Source organism: Crocuta crocuta, unplaced genomic scaffold (genome assembly GCF_008692635.1).
Source record: "Crocuta crocuta isolate KB4526 unplaced genomic scaffold, BGI_CrCroc_1.0 scaffold62, whole genome shotgun sequence".
Lineage (NCBI taxonomy): Eukaryota > Metazoa > Chordata > Mammalia > Carnivora > Hyaenidae > Crocuta > Crocuta crocuta.
The window spans coordinates 6198324-6217654 of NW_027529173.1; the positions used below are offsets into that span (position 1 = coordinate 6198324).

Sequence of the window (19331 nt, forward strand, 5' to 3'; positions counted from 1 at the left end):
TATATAACCATTAAGAAAAAAATAATTTAAAAAATGAACACAAAGAACTCCTGTTTTTATTTAGAGTAATCCTGTATCATAGGCTTCTTTGAGTCCCCCAAATTAAGTAGTTGGAGAGATTGATCCAACATTTTGAGATCATCACCTGCATGGTCCTACTTTTCTGACTCAATTTCACAGTATTTAAAAGAGTTAAGTGTACAGAAGTGGAAGTTTACCAATATGTATTTTTCTTTCACTGTTTTTTAGGCTCTCAGACTCACCATGAAACAGTGACAGAAATATGCTGGCTTTGGCAGAGATAAAAGTTGTATAATTCTGGAGTTGGACAGGCTTCTATCTCAGTCACTTCCTATCTCAATAGCCAACCACATTGTTTCGCACAGCTTTGGCACTCAGAAAATGGACATTGTTATGATGCTGTTTTTAATATAATTTTCTTTAGTTTTGAATTTTGCATACCTTAATGATACCTAATATCTTAGATGCAGAAATAGTGTGGCATTTTGAGGACAGCTCCTTCCTTTAGAAAAACTAATATCTAACTTTTGATGTCACTTGCTTAATATTTTTAATTTTTTCATTTACTCTTCCAAAACTACAGTTAAGAAAATCGAAAGCAAATGACAGCCTGGTAGAAACTATCCAAAACACATCTATAACACAAAAGATTTGAATCAAGAATATGTAGAGTTCCTATAAGTCAATTCTAACAAAAAAAAAAAAGAAAGAAAGACAAAAACCCAGACAACCCAATCAAAGAAGAAACAAAAGACATTAACAGATAACTCAAAAAATAGGGTTTTTAAAAAAAAGTTTATTATTTCTGAGAGAGAGAGAGACAGCATGAACAGGGGAGGGTCAGAGAGAGAGGAGATACAGAATCTGAAACAGGCTCCAGGCTCTGAGCTGGCTGTCAGCACAGGGCCTGATGCGGGGCTTGAAGCCACGAACCATGAGATCATGACCTGAGCCAAAGTCAGACGCTTAACCGACTGAGCCACCCAAGTGCCCCAAAAATTAGTTTTAATGGTGAATAAAAATATGCTTATTGTTAGAAAAATTCAAATTAAATCCACAATGAGATATTACTGCACACCTGTTAGAATGCCTAAAATTAAAAGAACTGGCTATACCAAGTGTTTGAGAAATTGGAACATTTGGAACTCTCATACAATGCTCAAGGGAAAGGAAAATTGAATAATCACTTTGGAAAAGAGTTTGGCAATTTCTTAAAAAGTTAAAATTAACTTTTCTATGACTAGTCATTCCATTCCTAGGCATATGCCCTATAGAAATGAAAGGTTATGTCTATGTAAAGACTTGCACCTAAATGTTCAAAGCATTTAGAAAGCTTATGTCTATACAAAGCATTGCACCTTTATTTGTAGTACTAAAGACTGGAAATGACTGAAGTGTTTCTCAACAGATGAATTGATACACAGCTACAGTGTGTCATACAATGTCATACCCTTCAGCACTAAAAAGTATTTAACTGTTAAGGGACCGTTGAGTAATCTAGCACCCATGGATGGCTTCATGGTTAGATAGAGTGGCTATAAAAAATGTAATTAATTATGAAAATATTGACCTCTAAGTATGAGACAAACTGAAATGTGGCTGCCACTTACAGTTCTCAAAGGAAAATTGATTACAATGAGCAAGCAGTTACTCATTTTAGTGAATCCTGAGGAGACTACAGTAAACTTACCTAAACAAGCTTAGAAATGTCTACACATAAATCTTAGTATATGTGGGGGCACCTGGGTGGCTCAGTCAGTTAAAGGTTGACTTCTGATTTTGGCTTATGATCTATAGTTTGTGAGATAGAGCCCCATGTTGGGCAGCCTGCTTAGGATTCTCTCTCTCTCCCTCTCTCTCTTTGCCCCTCCCCCACTTGCTCTGGGCTCTCTTTCTCTCTCAAAGTAAATAAATAAAATATTAAAAAAGAAACCTTAGCATATGTGCATTTCATATTTCGGATATTTTCTTTCGATGCTAATTTGAGGCAAATAATGAACGAACTGGCTTTGTTATTTATAGTATTATACAAATATAAGTGTGTTTAACACTTTTATGATAATCTTCTCACATATAATATTATTTTGTGTGATTTTTAAAGTATGTTATATTGACATTTAAAAAAAACGATGCTGATTACAATGTAGTTTTAAGCACAACTGATATGAACAAAGTTGCATTAATAAATTGATCTGCCTCTTGTTTTTTCTTTAACATCTGTTTGTTTTTTGTTTGCTTGTTTTCAAACAAACAGGGTCCTCTCCCTTGGGCTCCTGTCTCAAGAAGCCTCTCAACCCAATGAGACTTGGTTTCCTTCACCTCTGCTTATTCAGCCCTTTTCAGAATTTCTCAAGCATTAAGGTAAAGGTTATTTCCAAATTCAGAGCTCCTTAAAGAAGGAGTCATTGCTCTTACTAAATGCTTTCCCACTACTTCAGGTTCATATTGGGTATACCTGTTGGCCCATTTGTGGTTCTAGAGACCATGTTACAAGTGCTGGCTGGTGAGTTGTGAGTAGAAGTGATAAGTGTTAGTGTGGGGATCTGGACACCTGCTTGTGACTTTAAGACCCATTTAGGATTTTTTTTTCTTTTGGAATGGTGACAAGAAAAATCTCTGACTGATGGATAGAAGCCCTCTGCCCCACTGATAGACATGTCACATAAGTAAGAAAAAAAAGAAAACTATTATGATTTTCAGTTACTGTGACTTGGAGGCCATTTGCTACCACAGCATGAAGGGCCCATCCTGAATTGATGTTATGGCATCATAATATTACATTGTTACAGGGGCATTGCTTTAATATTCTTAGGAATGACTCTAATGGTAGAATTTTTGCCATCATAAAGGGAGCAAGAGATCCCATGCCTGGGAATAATATACCTGAAAGTATGTTATATAAACAGCTACATATTCAGCCTACCTGCAGGGTTGGTTGCTGATGATGGATATTTTGTGTTTCCATTTTTTGCTTGAGACCAAAAATACAGAGTGTCAGTTGAAGACTATATCTGCTTCAAATCCTTTTCTTTTCACAGCAATTTCATAACATTTTATTCTCAGACATTAAAAACAAAGGCAGCTGGTGGAAGCCATTGAACTGTGGAATCTGCTACTTGCAGCAGGGCATTACGGGAGGGTCTTTTTTCTCTCTCTGACTATTGGGATTAGTGCAAAATGAGGTAAGTGGAAGCTACATTGCAATTATCACAAGGCTCCGAAATAAAACACCCAAGTTTACATTGATAACATTGCCCAAGCTTCTCTGAAAAGAATTTCTGAAGGTTAAGTAGGAAAACTGAATCGTAAGAGTGATGACAGCATCTCACCAATAATTCTGTAAAATATGACTAATAATATTGGAACAAGAATAAAGACTTTAGAATGTTTGGTGGGGAGGGAACACACACAAACACAATGACTGGTCTTTGGTAATAGACAAATCATATCTAAGTGCTTAACATGAAAGTCAGTTACCTGCCAGAAACTCAAAAACTTTTTATGAACAATTTTTCAAAGATACTGTCGAGTCTTTCCCTAAATAAAGCGAGATGTCAAATCAGCAGAGAATTAAAATATATTTATTAAAAAAAAAAACCTCAAGCAGAAGGGCATCTGATGTTTTACAGACATTCCAACACCTTCAGGAAATTTGAACTCACACCAAAGGGTCTGATAGTCATTTGAGTCTCCATCTGTAACTGGAACATGTGTGCACACAATGCACGTTGAATCACTCCAGTGGAAAAAAAAACACCCTGGTTTTAAATTATAGAAGGCTTTGACCATTCTTCTTAACCACAAACTCTTTGGCAGCGTGACACAGAGTGACTTAGAGTGATCTGGTCATAAAGCTTCCTTTGGTACTTGAAGCCACAGTGCTGAGCTAGAAGCAACTGCCGCTCCAGGGACACAGTGACTGTAAAGTAACCCAGGAGAAATCTAAGACTGAGGGACAATTTTAGAAGCAAACTAAGAAAGAGATGTTACTTGTTCTGATTTGTGTCAGATAGTCACTTCTCAGTCCAGTGGTTTGCTTCATGTTTTCAGCTAGATGCCTGAATTTGGATGTGCTAAAGTTAGTTTTCATGTTTGTTTCTTGAAGCCCAAAATATCCATGCCATATTCAAATTCTTAAAATATATAAAACAGTCCTCTAATATATACTGTGGGAGTAAAATAATTAGAAAGTTTAGATTTCACTGGAGTAAATTCACTATAAGATTGTTTAGGAGAAATATGTGTTAAAGGCATTAAGTTATTTGGTACAATTTATTATAATTTTATTGTCCTGGGTATGTGCTACCTAACATTCATCATCTCATTTATTTTTTATGGTAAGCCTGCTATTATTATCCCCATCCTACAGATGAGAAAACTGAGGTTTAACAACGTTGCTATTTGCTCAGTATCACATAGCTTGGAAACAGGCAAAAGGCAGTATCCAAACTCAGTCCTCTTAACTACTGTTCTTTGTTGTTCTCTTAGATACTTCTTCCTTTATACTTTATAAATATTTTTCTTAAAAGGGGCATCTGTGTATCTTTGAAAATGATAATTAGTACTCATATTCAAGTTTTCCTTGAAAGGAGGTACAAACAGTTAAGTGCTTGAAAGCACAGAGTCTGAAGCAAGGACCACCATTTCCTAGTTATGAGATGATGTGTAAATCGCATACATCTCTTTCCTTCCTTTTCTGTGCCATATAGCCTTCTTGGGGAGATTGATTTATTTTATGTTAATAAAGCCCTAACACTATTCAGCAGATAGTATGCAAATGTAGGTGTTACTACTAGCATTAGTGTGTCTGTGAGTATCATAGTCACATATTTAAATAAATCATAACCTACAGATAAGTTATCCCAGCTCAGCCACCCAAATGACACCGAAAGTCTTTTTTAGAAAGTTAAATAGAAAGCATCACTGCAGCCATGACTCCAAGAAGTCCCAGCCCTAAGCAGGAGACAATGAAAAAGTGATGGTGTGCCACACCGATTCATAAACTTTTAACTCAAACTCTGCTCCTCGCCACCCCCCTCAAAAAGAAACATGACATAGTAATCCCTTTCTGAACTTTATCTTACATTTCAACAGCTCTTTGGGCCATCTCAGTTGCTACAGTTCAAATTTCCTGCTGGTCAGGTAGCACCAATATCTGCATTTCCATTTTATTCCCGCCACATCATCTCAGGGCTTTCTTCACTGAGGACGCACTTCCAGATTTGGGGTGAAAACTGAAACTGTAGAGCAGCAGAGGGACATCAGAGCGAGAAACATGGAAGGGCTCATTAATCAGGATCCAGAACTGCCACTGATTAGAACTCTGGGAAGCAGGTCACATTCTTCCCTGAGGGTGAATGTGCAAGTGCTGGCCTTCTTTCTTCTTTTCTCTTTTCCTGTGATGCCTCAAAAAATATGCAGGGTCTGGCTCTTAGCCAGTGGGGTGATTTCTTTGTTTAAGGGAAAGTGTAAAGTATTTTCACATTAAATGAAGAACTTCAGACATCTCCAGGAATCTGTCCTTCGAGGCCTTGTTAAAATCCAACAAAGACCCATTTATACTTTAAGAGAAGTTCTTCTTCCTTCTCTGGGTTGCGTTAGGATTTTCATTTCCTTCTTCAACATTACTCTATTTTGTTCCTCTTTTCAGAAGAATTATGATCAAATGCATTAAAAAAAACTTTTTTTCAACCCTCAGATCTCTCTTTATTTTTAATTAATCTAATCCGTGTTAATAGTATTCATGTTTAAAAAAAAAAAACACCCAAAGACATCTGAGTTGATTTTAACTGCGTCCGAAATGCTTATTCTTGATGTTTAAAGTCACAGAAAATCATGAGAAATTTACTAAGAAAACTAGTTTTCTCTGAGTTTGTGATTTCTCATTCCAAATTTTGTAAGACTCCTGTGTATCTCAAGTCTTCACAAGAGGTATCAGGAAATAAATTTAGGAGTAAATATCCAAATGAAAGTAATTCCACCCTCTATAATTATCAGGGCATACATATATATCTTGCGTTTTTGAGTGGTAAGTACAAAAATATTCTTCACAAGCATGAAGAAGATTCTGAATTGTGCAAATATCTTCTCCCATTCTGTGGGCTGAATTTTAGTTTTGTTGATTATTTCCTTCACTGTGCAGAAGCAAGATTGTAAACTTTCGGAAGTTAAGAGTCCATTTGTTTCTGTGTACCCATTAGCCAGCAGAGTGCCTCCCGTATATTAGACCTTCAAAACATGTTGTCTGAAGGAATAAATGAATAAACTTAAAAATGATAAAATATCCAGTCTTAAAAATCAGTTTGATTTAATTCTTTGCTCTCTTATTATTAGGCACTTGAACTTGTTCCCACCACCATTTGTATGTTAATTCACCATAGATTGTACACCATGACACCTTTATGAAAGAAATGAATGGGACATTTCCTCCTAATGTGGTAGACTCACATTGTGTTTCTAAGTCTTCTTGAGTATCATGCCCAAAAGACTGATGCTGAATAGACATTTAGATCTATGTATCTGCATGGCCTATCTGCTCTTGTTATCAGTAGCCTTCTCAGAATCATACCTCTATACCTATTCAATCCTATACTTTCAATGTAATATATGAAGAAGAATTAGACTTTATTATTGTTGGAAAATTCCCTCTTGATACTAAAAAAATGTTTGAATGAGATCAGTTCCTGCCTAAATACATTTCATTAATTCCTCTGAGATAATACCAACTGATTAATGTGCAACAAGACGGTGTTTAATTTTCTCACTGCATAAAGAAGATGGAAGTAATGCCATTCATGTAATGTAATTGACTGAAAAATTACTTGTTTTAAACATATAGTAGACCGTCTGTTAGAATTTTAGGGGAAAAGTTGAAACAGTAAAACTGGAAACTATTTATCTTAAGTCTATCATCTGTCAGTCAATCAATCCTCTAACTATGAGATGAGCAGCCAAGGTTGAGAATCACTCCCATTATAAATTGTTCTTAAGAAGGCTGTTTTTCAAAAGCCCTCTTAATTAGTGGCTTTTTCTCTTGCACATTCTCATACCACAGGTCCTGGAGATGGGGCAAATGCTCTTTGCAATTTCTGGGCAATCTTTCCTCCTTCTTTCATCAATCTTTCCAGTTTTAAAGTTCATGCTGTGAGCTTGTGTTACCCTTCCTTATGGCACTCCATTTACTGACCTCCATGGCATTCTCCCTTTTCCCTTCAAGAGATAAAAACCATTGTGCCCTAAACTACTCCTCTTTTACCCTTGGTCATTTGCAAATTCTATGTAGATATTGCTTCAGTCTAGCTTCTCAATGCCTTGACCTCACATCCCCTAAATGGGTCATCTTCTATCAACATAGGACAATCAATACTCAGGTTATATCACATAATTTCTTTGTACTAACAACTTTTAATTTTCATAACTTTGGATTTCAAGAATCTGTCTCCATGACCATTACCTTTTGTCTTCCTAATTCATACATATTTATATTCTACTGGGGCTAAAATCAATTGATCGCACTACTTTATCATTGTCACCCTATGAACTCCCTTTTTTATTCACCCATTTTACAACCCGTGACCCATCATTATAATTACTCCCTCTTTTCTTGCATTGTATCTGTCTTACAGAGTTTCATCCATGGTTAATCTATGGTTAAATCCATCCCTCTGCCTACTCCACATCTGCTCCTATACAGCTGAATACGGCTGCAGAAAATCACAACCATGATGACTGTCTTCCTTTGAATTTATGATCTCTAATCTCAGGTGGGCTTTTAATGCTGCCTGGCAATCATATTATGTTTCCCTAGTCCATTCATTCTCCCACTCTCCCTGAAAAATACTTCCTACTTTTTCTTCTCTCCTCAAACTTCTAATACTTCCTTTTAAATCCTAACTCCCAGCTGATGACTTGCTTCCAGAGAAAATAGAAACAAGCAGAAGAGAACTTCCACAAGCTCCTACTTACATCTGTTCCTTTGACAGTGTTGGACTTAAGGGTGTTCCTATCTAAAGACAGTTCCCCCACTTGGCTTTCTCTTCTATTTCTAGACATTGTTCTCCTGCTTGTATCATTTTCCCCCATTTGTGTCAGCATACAAACATGCTCTTATTTCTCTGATATAAAACAATGATTTTATTGACTCTGTCCCCATTTAGCTATCACTGAATTTCTCATTCATTTTTATATAAGAACTTGCAAAATGTTGTCTAAATTATAACATTTCCCAATTCCTCCCCGACCTTTCTCTCTTAAACCCTTTCCAATCAAGTTTTGAAGAGACCACTCTAATGAAATAGCTTTTATCAAATCACCAATGACCTCCATAGTGTTTTATCCTAATCACTTTTTGAGTAGTATCTCACTTGATCCAGAATAAAATTTGCTACAGTGAATCACTTCCTTTTCCTTGAAAGTTTCCCCATGTGAATTCCAGGATATTACAGCCTTCAAGTTTTCCTTTTTTTCCCATCTGTCTTCTACTTCTATGGCTTCTTTGTAGATTTCTCTTAATCTTCCTAACCATGAATTATTGGAATATCCCAGAGCTAAGTCCTCAAACTCTTCCCTCCTATCCTTACACTCACTACTTTTACAGTTTCATCTTTTACATGATTTCAGAAATAATTTTTCTACTGACAACTCCTGAGTGGATATCTCCATCCCAGACTTCTTTTCTCAACTTAAGTTCTTTCCACTTAGATACCTACTAGGCACCTCAAACTTTGCAATTCCAAAATCACACACTGACCCTTCCCACCAAACCTGCTCCTTACAGAGCCTTCTCTGTGTCAGTAATTGCAACTCCACACTTCCATTTGCTCAGGCCCAAATCTCTGGAGTCAGTTTCTCTTTCTTTCATAACCTGCTTTCAATCCATCACAAAGTACTGCTCAGTCTACCTCGAAAATACATCTACAATGTAGACATTTTGCACTCCCTTTACTTCTTTCAATTTAGTCCAAGTCATCATCATTTCTGAATGAATAATCATAATACCCTTCTAGCTGGTATTCCCTGTGTTACTCTAATAGTTTGTTATCAATCTAGATGATTTACACAGCATACATTAAAACATGTTCTTTTTCCAAATAAATATTCCAATGGCTTCTCCTCTTACTTGGAGTAAAATCCAAAGCCTTTACGTTGATCTACATAATATGGTCCTGTCTATATCTCTGTGGTCATCTTTGCTGGTTGCTCCATTCTGGTTATATTGGCCACTCTGCTCTTCTTCTCACACTCTGATGCATAATCTGCCTTCAAAACTCCAGCACTTGTTTCATCTACAGAACAGCTTCTATCATAAATGCACAAGACTGATTCCTGTTTCTACTGCAGTACAAATAACCTCAGTGAAGCATTTCCTGGCCACCATAATTAAATTTCTATTCTCTTTTTACTTTTCTCTATATACCTTTCATTATCTAGCTTACTATATATTTTACTTGTTTATCTATTACCTATCTCTTTTTTATAGAGTATGGACTTCATTTTCTTGTGTTAACTACTATGCTTCTAGGCATTCAGTAAATATTTGTTGAATGAATATCAATGAATAAATGGATATAATGATATTTCTGATTACCAAATTGCTAAAGGTATTATTGAGATCTTTGTGTGGGGGGCGTTGAGGGGAGAATGACAAGATACAAAAAGGAAAAAACTCCTTGTAAATGTTTCAAGAAGATTGCAGTGAAATAGAAGACTCTAACTGAGAATTGTGTTAGTATATTCAAGGAGCTAAAACATGAGTACCAATTGTGAGGGAGTCTTTCCTATGTTTAAGCTATATAGCTTACATGATAATCATTTATTTTTAAGAATATTCATTCTTCATAAAAGTTTAATGAAATGTTAAGGTGAAACTCAATACATTATCTAATACTCAATAACCAAACCCCCAATTCAAATAGAATAGAAAACTTACAAGGCTTTACTAGCAAAGACAGAAATAGATGATTTAGAACATCTTGCTTAGTGATATTTATTAATTTTATGGTGTTATTTTTTTATGGACTAAAATGGATAATGTAACATTTAGGGCCAAAATGAAGTACTATATGAAGTGAGGAAACCTGTCATATATGATGTAGATTTTGCAGTTGGAATTTATGTAGAAAACTGTACAATCTCATTAGCCTGTACAAGTTCCTCTTTAATCAGTTATTGGCACTTGATATGCTTGCACGATTTTTGTACCACATTGTTAATCAGTCTGTGCCCCCTCTCCTGCCAGTAACTATAGAGTTACTTCTGAAGACTACATCTTCTTTCTTCAGTGACTGAAAAGCAGCCAGAGACAGCTTGAAGAATTCCAAATGCTGTCAGAAAAAAAAGAAAGAAAGAAAGACAGACAGACAGAAAGAAAGAAAGAAAGAAAGAAAGAAAGAAAGAAAGAAAGAAAGAACAAAACAGATTGAGTTAACCCAGGAAGGAGAAAGGAAGTGGAAAAGAGCAGTCACATGAGTTCATGGGCCTGGCTTTTTATCATACCTACTCTTGGGGCCACATCAGTGGCCTTGTTTTTGTGCCAGAAGCAGCGCAAGTCATAATTAGAATATGGAATATTGCAAAGAAAGGGGAAAAGGCCCCATCTGTGCAGCCACTTTAACTACAAGCCCAGAACCTGTTTTACAGCTGAGACACAAAGACTGTATTAATACATGTGGTTAGTTCCTTCTCCATACATACTGTAGATTCATTGTGTCTGCTTTTCCTAGGTGGAGCAAACACAGACATAAAATATTTTGTTCTCTTTTTGCTGTTACACTTCCTTTCTCACCAGATGCAGCAAACTCCTTCCTAAGCCATTCTGTCTGTACTGCTCAGCATGTTGACACCAATCAGCTTGCAAGTGAGTGGGCTGTCAGCACTGGATATTTTCTCCTCCATTGTCACTGGTCTAATGACATCCTCTGGTTTATGCACTTTTCTCTCCAACACCACCATAAGCTAGAATAACTCACTCAGTCTGGGTGTTAGGCACCTCTCCTATAATTCATGCCAAGTAAAGGAAATCCCTAGACTTAAGGACAAATAGTGTAGCATATGTACAGGGTACTGTGCAGTCTCCATGTGTAAACTTTCCATTTTAATATAATGAAATAAAGCATTTCAATGTGTACACTGCTTTTCTTTTTTTTAGATAAAGAAGTAATTAGAGATGAGAGATCCGAGTACAATAGGACCATTATTTTTAAAATCACCATGTGAGTGAGAGTCTCATATACTTAAGTGGATTTTGGAGTCTAGAATGCTATAGGAACTTAACAAATGATTGCTAATTATTAGTTAGACACAAGTGTTTACTGGGTCATAAAACTAATGAATATCTGTGGGAATATTCTTAGGATAACAATAATTCATCGGTATCAGGGTTTGGAAGAGAATTGAAATCCCAGAAATAAACCCATGTATATACTCTCAACTAATCTTTGATAAAGGCAGCAAGAACAGATAATAGGAAAAGGATGGTCTCTTCAATAAATCATGTTTGGAAAATTCAATATCCACATACACAAGGAGGAAATTGGACCTTTATCTTACATCATGCACAAAACTATAAACTCAAAATGTATTAAAAAGATAAATGTAAGAAATGAAATTGTAAAACTCCTTCAAAAAATACAGAGGAAAAGCTGTTGACATTGGTATTGGCAATGATTTTTTGGACATTTTACCATAATACAAGCAACAAATGCAAAAATAAATGAGAATACATCAATAAAAAAGCTCTGTTCAGCATAGGAAATGATAAACAAAATGAAAGGCAGCCTACTGAATGGGAGAAAATATCTCCATTCCATGTATCTAATAAGGGGTTAATATCTAAAATATATAAAGAGCTCATAAAACCCAATAGCAAACACACAAATAACATGATTAAAAATTGGGCATAGGACCTAAATAGACATTTTCCCCAAAGAAGACATACATATATATGAAAAAATGCTCAATACCACTAGTCATTTGGGAATTGCAAACCAAAAACACAATGAGATATCACTTCACACCTGTTAGAATGTCTTTTATCAAAAAGTCAGGAGATAATAAGTTTTGATGAGGGTGTGGAGTAAAGAGAATTCTTTTTATTGTTGGTGAAATGTAGGTTTGCATAGCTATTATGAAAAACAGTATGAAGGTTCTGAAAAAATGAAAAATAGGTTATATGAACTACCAGCAATTTTGCTTCTGAATATGTATCTAAATGGAAGGAAATGAGTATGTTGAAAGTCCTGCCCATTCATACTTATTGCATCATTATTCGCAATAGCCAAGGTGTGGCAATAATCTATGTATCTATTCAGAGATGGAAGTGTGGTGTGTATATATACAGTGGAATGTTATTCAGCCATAAAAGAGAAAGATACCCTGCCATTTGTGACAACATGGATGAAGCTGGAAGACATTATGCTAAGTGAAATAAGGCAGACACAGAAATATAAATACTGCATAATCTCATTTACATGTGGAGCCTAATAATGTTAAACTCATAAAGCCAGAAAGTAGAAAGGTCATTGCCAAGAGTTAAGCATAGGGGAAATGGAGAGGGTTGGTGAAAGGGTAACAATGTTCAGTTGTAAACTAAATAAGTTTGGGGAATCTAGTATTCAATGTGGAGACTAGAGTTAATAATACTCTATACTTTAATTTGTTAGGAGAGTAGATCTTCGCATACACGAAGGTGATTATGTGAGCTGATAGATACATTAATGTACTTGGTAGTGGCAATCATTTCACAATATATATGTAATTAAATCATCACATTGTACACCTTAAATATCCATTTATTTTTGGGTCAATAATATTCAGTCTCAATGTCTAGAAAGATAACAAGAGCCAACCATCCATTGTCAGGCTCATTACAACAAAGTAATGGTAGGATTCCTCTGTTTTTACATGATATATCCTAAATAATATGACAAAATCCATCCATGTGTTGAATCAGGAACAAAAATGAACTATTGGGACCTCATCAAGATTAAAAGCTTCTTCAAGGCAAAGGAAACAATCCATAAAACTAATAGGCAACCAATGGAATGGGAAAAGATAGTTGCAAATGACATAGCAGATAAAGGGCTAGTATCCCAAATCTATAAGGAACTCACCAAACTCCACACCCAAAAAACAAACAATCCAGTGAAGAAATGGGCAGAAGATATGAACAGACACTTCTCCAAAGAGGACATCCAGATGGCCAACAGACACATGAAACGATGCTCAGCATTCCTCCTCATCAGGGAAATACAAATCTAAACCACACTGAGATACCATCTCATGCCAGCAAGAGTGGCTAAAATGAGCAAATCAGAGGACTCTGGATGCTGGGGAGGATGTGGAGAAATAGGCACCCTCCTACACTGTAAGTGGGAATGTAATCTGGTGCAGCTCCTCTGGAAAATGGTGTGGAGATTCCTCAAAAAATTAACCATAGAACTCCCCTAGGACCCAGCAATACCACTATTGGAAATTTACCCAAGGGATACAGGAGTGCTGATGCATAGGGGCACATGTACCCCAATGTACATGGTAGGACTCTCAATAGTAGCCAAATCATGGAAAGAGCCTAAGTGTCCATCAACAGACGAATGGATCAAGAAGATGTGGTTTATCTATACAATGGAATACTACATGCAGTGAGAAAGAATGATATCTGGCCATGTGTAGCAATATGGATGGACCTTGAGAGTGTTATGCTGAGCGAAATAAGTCAGGCAGAGAAGGACAAATATCATATGTTTGCACGTATAGGAGGATTAGGAGGAACTTAACAGAGGACTGTGGAGGAGAAGAAGGGGGGAAAATAGTGGGGAAGAGGAAGGGAGGCAAACCATGAGAGACTCTTGAATGCTGAGAACAAACTGAGGACTGATGGGGGTGGGGGGAGGGGGGAGATGGGCATGGAGGAGGGCACTTGTGGGGATGAACACTGGGTGTTACATGGAAACCAACTTGACAATAAACTATTTAAAAAAATAACTTTTTAATCGCTAGTGCTAAGACAATAGCAAATGAAAATACTCCCAACATATAATGTATATTTAATTGTTATTTCGTTTTTGATACATTTTCATCGATGTCATTCTGTAGTGGTAGTCAATCCTTTTAATAAATATTCATCTTCATTTGAGAGCAAAAAAATAATCCATCCATGTGTTTACCATGAAATTTCCTCGTCGTTGGTATGAAGGAATACAGTACTTTCTGGCTTCCCTTGAATTTTGTTGCAACCTAAAGCAGACACTGTTGTTGCCTTGCTCATTCCCTTGGCTCTCTTTGACTAGTCCTTGTGTCCATGCTGCAGCTTTGACATACCTTGCAGCTAACGGCTGACACTTTGAACTTCAGACATTTTCTTTGGGCACTAGTACTGCCTCACTTTTCATGATGTGGAATGTCCATGACTTTCACATCTCTTTTTACCTCACCACAGCTAATGGCACAGCCCATCATAAATGACTAAAGTGCGCTCATACTTGGCTTTCTTCTTTCTCTCATCCATTACTGATTTAGAGGGAGATTGCATCCTAAATAAATAACTTGGATTTAAATCCTTGGCACAGGATCTGTTTCTCAGTGAAGCCAACCTAAAAACAGTTACAGAGTTCTGATAAATGAAATTCTAAAAAGCAACACATCACTTCTAATCTGATATATTTAAAAGTGAATGTACGTCTTCTATGTTTTTCTGTTGGCAGCAAGTTTGGAGGCATGTTTTGAAACCATCCTGTATTCTTGAGTCACGATTTGATGTATCTTTGTTTCTGAGAACTTCTTTCTCTTTTAGACTTTAATGATTGATATAAACCTTGATTATGCAGCTACTGAACTATCACTGTGGTTCTTTTTAATTACTGCAGCATAGACTATCCTATCCTGACTAATAAAGACCTTTTATATATTAATATCTTCCTCCTTCCACTAGATTTGGAGAAGAGTGCATATGACCTGTATGTCTTTATATACTATTTAATGCCTAGGCATAATCAATGCTGTATATATAGAACAGTGGCTGAATGTTGGATGGATGAATGCTCAAATGAATTATTGAAAAGTAAGTAACAGGGTGTTCCCATAATCCAGGTAGATTAACTTCAGTGTCAGAAATAATAGCTCATATACCTTAGCAAAGTCTGTTACCAAATAAAAATAACCTCATAAAGTCTCATAGTTTTAGGATAGAACCAATACTTAGATCCCTAGAAATATACTGCCAATTCAAAATAGTTGAGTTAGAAAGTCTTATGAGAAGCTGACCAGATTTGTTTTTCAGATATTATGCTATTTTCTTGGCCTCTGATCTTGGGGAAGTGTTGGCACATGGTTCTAGTTCCTGCTTCTTAGATTTGCTTCCTGAATGGAGAAACCCTGGGCACTGTTTTCCTTTGTTCGGGTGGTTAATTATGTTTCAGGGTGGTACTCACAGGGAAGAACACTTTTATAACTACTTGCTTCAATCTGGCCTCTCTGCCAATCCTTGTTCCACTTGTGGTCAGTGAACCCAAACTCTGGAGAGGTTAGTTTCCCACCCAAACTGCCCACCCAGGCTGGGAGCTTGAAGTTAGGGTTCAGTTTCCCTGTCAATTTCATCTTTTTCCATGTGCTTTTACCCTCCTCTGGTTCTCATTGAGTTGAACCCAGCATGGTTTTCCCTTAGTTAACTGCTGTGTTGTTCTAGGCATTAATATCATTGTCAGCACAGTTGTGTGAACAAGTTTTATTGGTTATTTTGGGCTCTTTCTGCCAGTAGGAAGACTAAGTCTATAATAGCAATTAAATGCCTCAGAGAACTATTCATTCCATATTTGTCACTTGCCAATTCCATTGAAGAGGATTTCAACTTCCTATTTGAATAATGCTATTTCTGATTTTCTGATTTTAAATATCAGTGGAACATGAATGAAAAGTATAGAAGAGAAAATAAATTTCACCTATAACTCCATAATTCAGAAATAAACACAACTAAAATTCTGATATAATTTTCAGTCTTTTTTATTCCTTAGTAGTTATGAATTATTAATATATAAACACATATACACACCTACAAAACTTTTTTCTTCAAGATTGAGATTATAGCACAAAAGCAATTTTTAATTTAACATCATTTTGAATAAATTTCTAAATTTCTAATGACTACAACAATTTCTTATATGAACGACTCACCTTATATGTAAACCATTCACCTTCTGTTGCACATATGGATTGTTTCTCACTTTTTGGTCTTATGAATATTTTCAGATTAACTTTATATTTATCAATGTGTGCAAGTAAAATTATTTGCTTAAGGTCATTTTCTAGAATTGTGTTCCCCGGACAAAAATGTACAAAAGGTTTTAGGTCTCTTCATTAAAGAAGATTTCTTTCCTACAAGGCTTTGCCAGTATATTTCAGATATTTTCTAGCAGGAATAATTATTGTTCATAACCTTCATTAAGCATATTAAAATTAGATGTCTTTGCGGATGTAATTTGCATCTGTTTGAATAATATATTATTTGTATAGTTGAGTCGCAGATCCAGTACCTCCTATAGATTCTTGATATGTTCTTTTTTCCTTCTCTTCCAAATTGTTTTTGTTTTCTGTTTGTTTGGCCTATTATTTTTCATATTAGAGGCTTTCCTAAAATGCTTGAGAATTATGGTTTCTTTACTGTATTTAAGAGTGAAGAGCCTGAAAATCTGAATATAAACTGTGTGTGTGTGTGTGTGTGTGTGTATGACAGGGCCTATCGATCCCAAGATTCACAGAAAGATTGTTAGACCAGGCCATTGGCTGGGACTCCCTTTGTGTCTGTCTCTTTAGTCATCTTCTCCTGAGGTGATCACATTTCCAGTTCAAAGTTCTCATTGAGCAGTGGCAGGTGGTCCCCTGGTTTCCCTAGGTTGTTGTTACTGTTGGTGTTGTTGTTGTTGTTCTTATAGCACACCTGCCCTAGCTTTTCCTGGTGTCCCTTGGTCCAGAGATCCTCTCTTTCAAGTTTCCAGGAAGTGGGACCTTAGACATCCCATAGGGCAAGGGACAGGTGGACCTAGGGCAGAGTGGAGATGGGATCTGGGCAGATGTCTGTTCTCATCCAGCCTTCTACTTCCCAGCCACCTCCCTGTCTCCCAAAGCTACCTGTTGACATTAATTCCTAAGTCTTTTGAAGAGTCTACACTACACATTAGTAAAAAGCACTGACTTACCTTTTTTCTAGGCTATAAAGTCCTGTTGATATTATTTCTATTCCTCTTTCCTCCATCTTTTGCATATTTATATGTCTTGTAAGTACATTACAAGATAAAATCATGTCTTTTTAAAAATGTTTTTATTTAGGTCTGAGGGGAGGGCCATTGGCCAGAGCCTGCGGTATGCTGCTTCAGTGAGGGGCTAGACTAAGGCCACTGCCTTGTTGCTTTTTGGGAGGCCACTCCCCTGGCTGGCCCTACACATCACACCTTTAGCACAGCACTGATTCCTCTGGGGCTCTTGGCTGCTGCTCTGAGCAGCGTCACCCTTTAGACCAGAAAGCTGGTGGGCACTATGGGGAAGAAACAAGGTAAGAAGAAAGTGGAGGATGTGCTAGAAGAAGAGGAAGAGGTATATGTGGTGGAAAAAGTTCTTAACAGTCCAGTGGTAAGGGGGAAAGTGGAGTACCTCCTAAACTGGAAGGGGTTCCCAGATGAGGATAACACGTGGGAGCCAGAAGAGAGCCTGAGTGCCTTGATCTCACTGCCAAATTTCTACAGTCAATGAACATAGCACATGAGACAGATAAATCAGAGGGAGGCAAGTGCAAAGCTGACTCTTATTCTGAAGATAAGGGAGAGGAGAGCAAACCAAACCAGAAGAAAGAAAGAGAAAAGCCATGAGGCTTTGCCTGGGGTTTGGAGCCAGAGTAGATTATTGGACTCTGAGTAGAGAACTCATGTTCCTGATGAAAATGGAAAAATTCTGATGAGGCTGACCTAGTCCCTGCCAAGGAGGCCAATGTCAAGCGCCCACAGGTGATCATATCCTTCTATGAGCAAAGGCTGATATGGCATTCTTATCCCTCGGAAAATGATGACAAAAAAGATGATAAGAATTAACTCTCCTGAGTACCAGCTCCTGTCACATCTGACTATGGGTTTCAAGTTGGGAGGGAAGGAATTCTACTTGTTCTGGCACCATAGAAGTGGCTTGAGAAGATGTCCTTTGAATGCTGTAGTGTTAGGTTTCTGTGAAAACTTTGTTTAAATGTAAACTTCATATCACATTGTCTTTGTCTTAATAAAACTGTAGCTTTATAAAAAATGTTTTTTATTTATTTTTGAAGGGGAGAGAGAGGGAATCCGAATCTGAAGCAGGCTCCAGGTTCTGAGTTCTCAGCACAGAGCCTGATGCAGGGCTCCAACTCATGAACCATGAGATCATGACCTGAGCCAAATGGGATGCTCAAGCAACTGAGCTACCCAGGTGTCCCTAGAATACTGTCTTTATGATGCCACAGGGGGGTTTTATGAAATGGCAGTATTGGATGTCCAAGCTATCTTTGTAGTTAGGCATCTGTCTTATAACATGTATGATAAATTGTGTTTAAAAATGCAAATGGAGAGTGTTATAATTTAAGTGGTTGAACTTATTAACGTTTATCATCATAAGCAATATGACTCGGCCTATGTTAGTCATTGTTTTGTATGTTCTATTAATACTACTTTCCTATGACTTTTATTTGGTCCTTTGCTTTCTTTTTCTTTCATTTAAAAGATCTATTTATGACAGTCTCTAGACATTTACTTTATTCTACGTATTATTATAAAATCAAACATTAACAAGTCAATTTAACTTTTTCTAGGTAAATTTAAAAGTTGAGAGTGCTTTTAATCTTCCCCATCTATGAATATGCAATTTGTAAGTACATTAAAACCTTGGATTGCGAGTAACTTGTTCTGTGACTGTTCTGTAAGAGAGGGAAACATTTCTAATAAATTTTAACTTGATAAATGAGTAATGTCTGGCAGTACAAGTAGTACGTGACACCGAATGTCACATGATCACAACTGAGCCAATGGTTCTTAAAATTATCTTTGATATACAAGTGCTTTGGATTACAGGCATGTTTCCAGAATAAATTATGCTTGCAAACCAAGGCTTTACTGTATTGAGTTAAATGATGAAGATTGTCTTTGAAATATCATTCTTATTACTACAGAAGCATAGTTGAGCCACAGTGTTACATTAGTTTCAGGTGTGCTGCATGGCAATTGGACAACTCTCTACATTATGCTCTGCTTACCACAAGTGTAGCTACCATCTGTCACCAACAACACTGTTCCAATACCATTGAT

At 36.7% G+C, this 19331-nt stretch overlaps 1 pseudogene; it reads left to right on the forward strand.

Moving 5' to 3' along the window:
- Positions 1-17544: 17544 nt before the first annotated feature.
- LOC144226260 (chromobox protein homolog 1 pseudogene) lies at positions 17545-18092 on the forward strand (annotated as a pseudogene).
- Positions 18093-19331: the final 1239 nt, after the last annotated feature.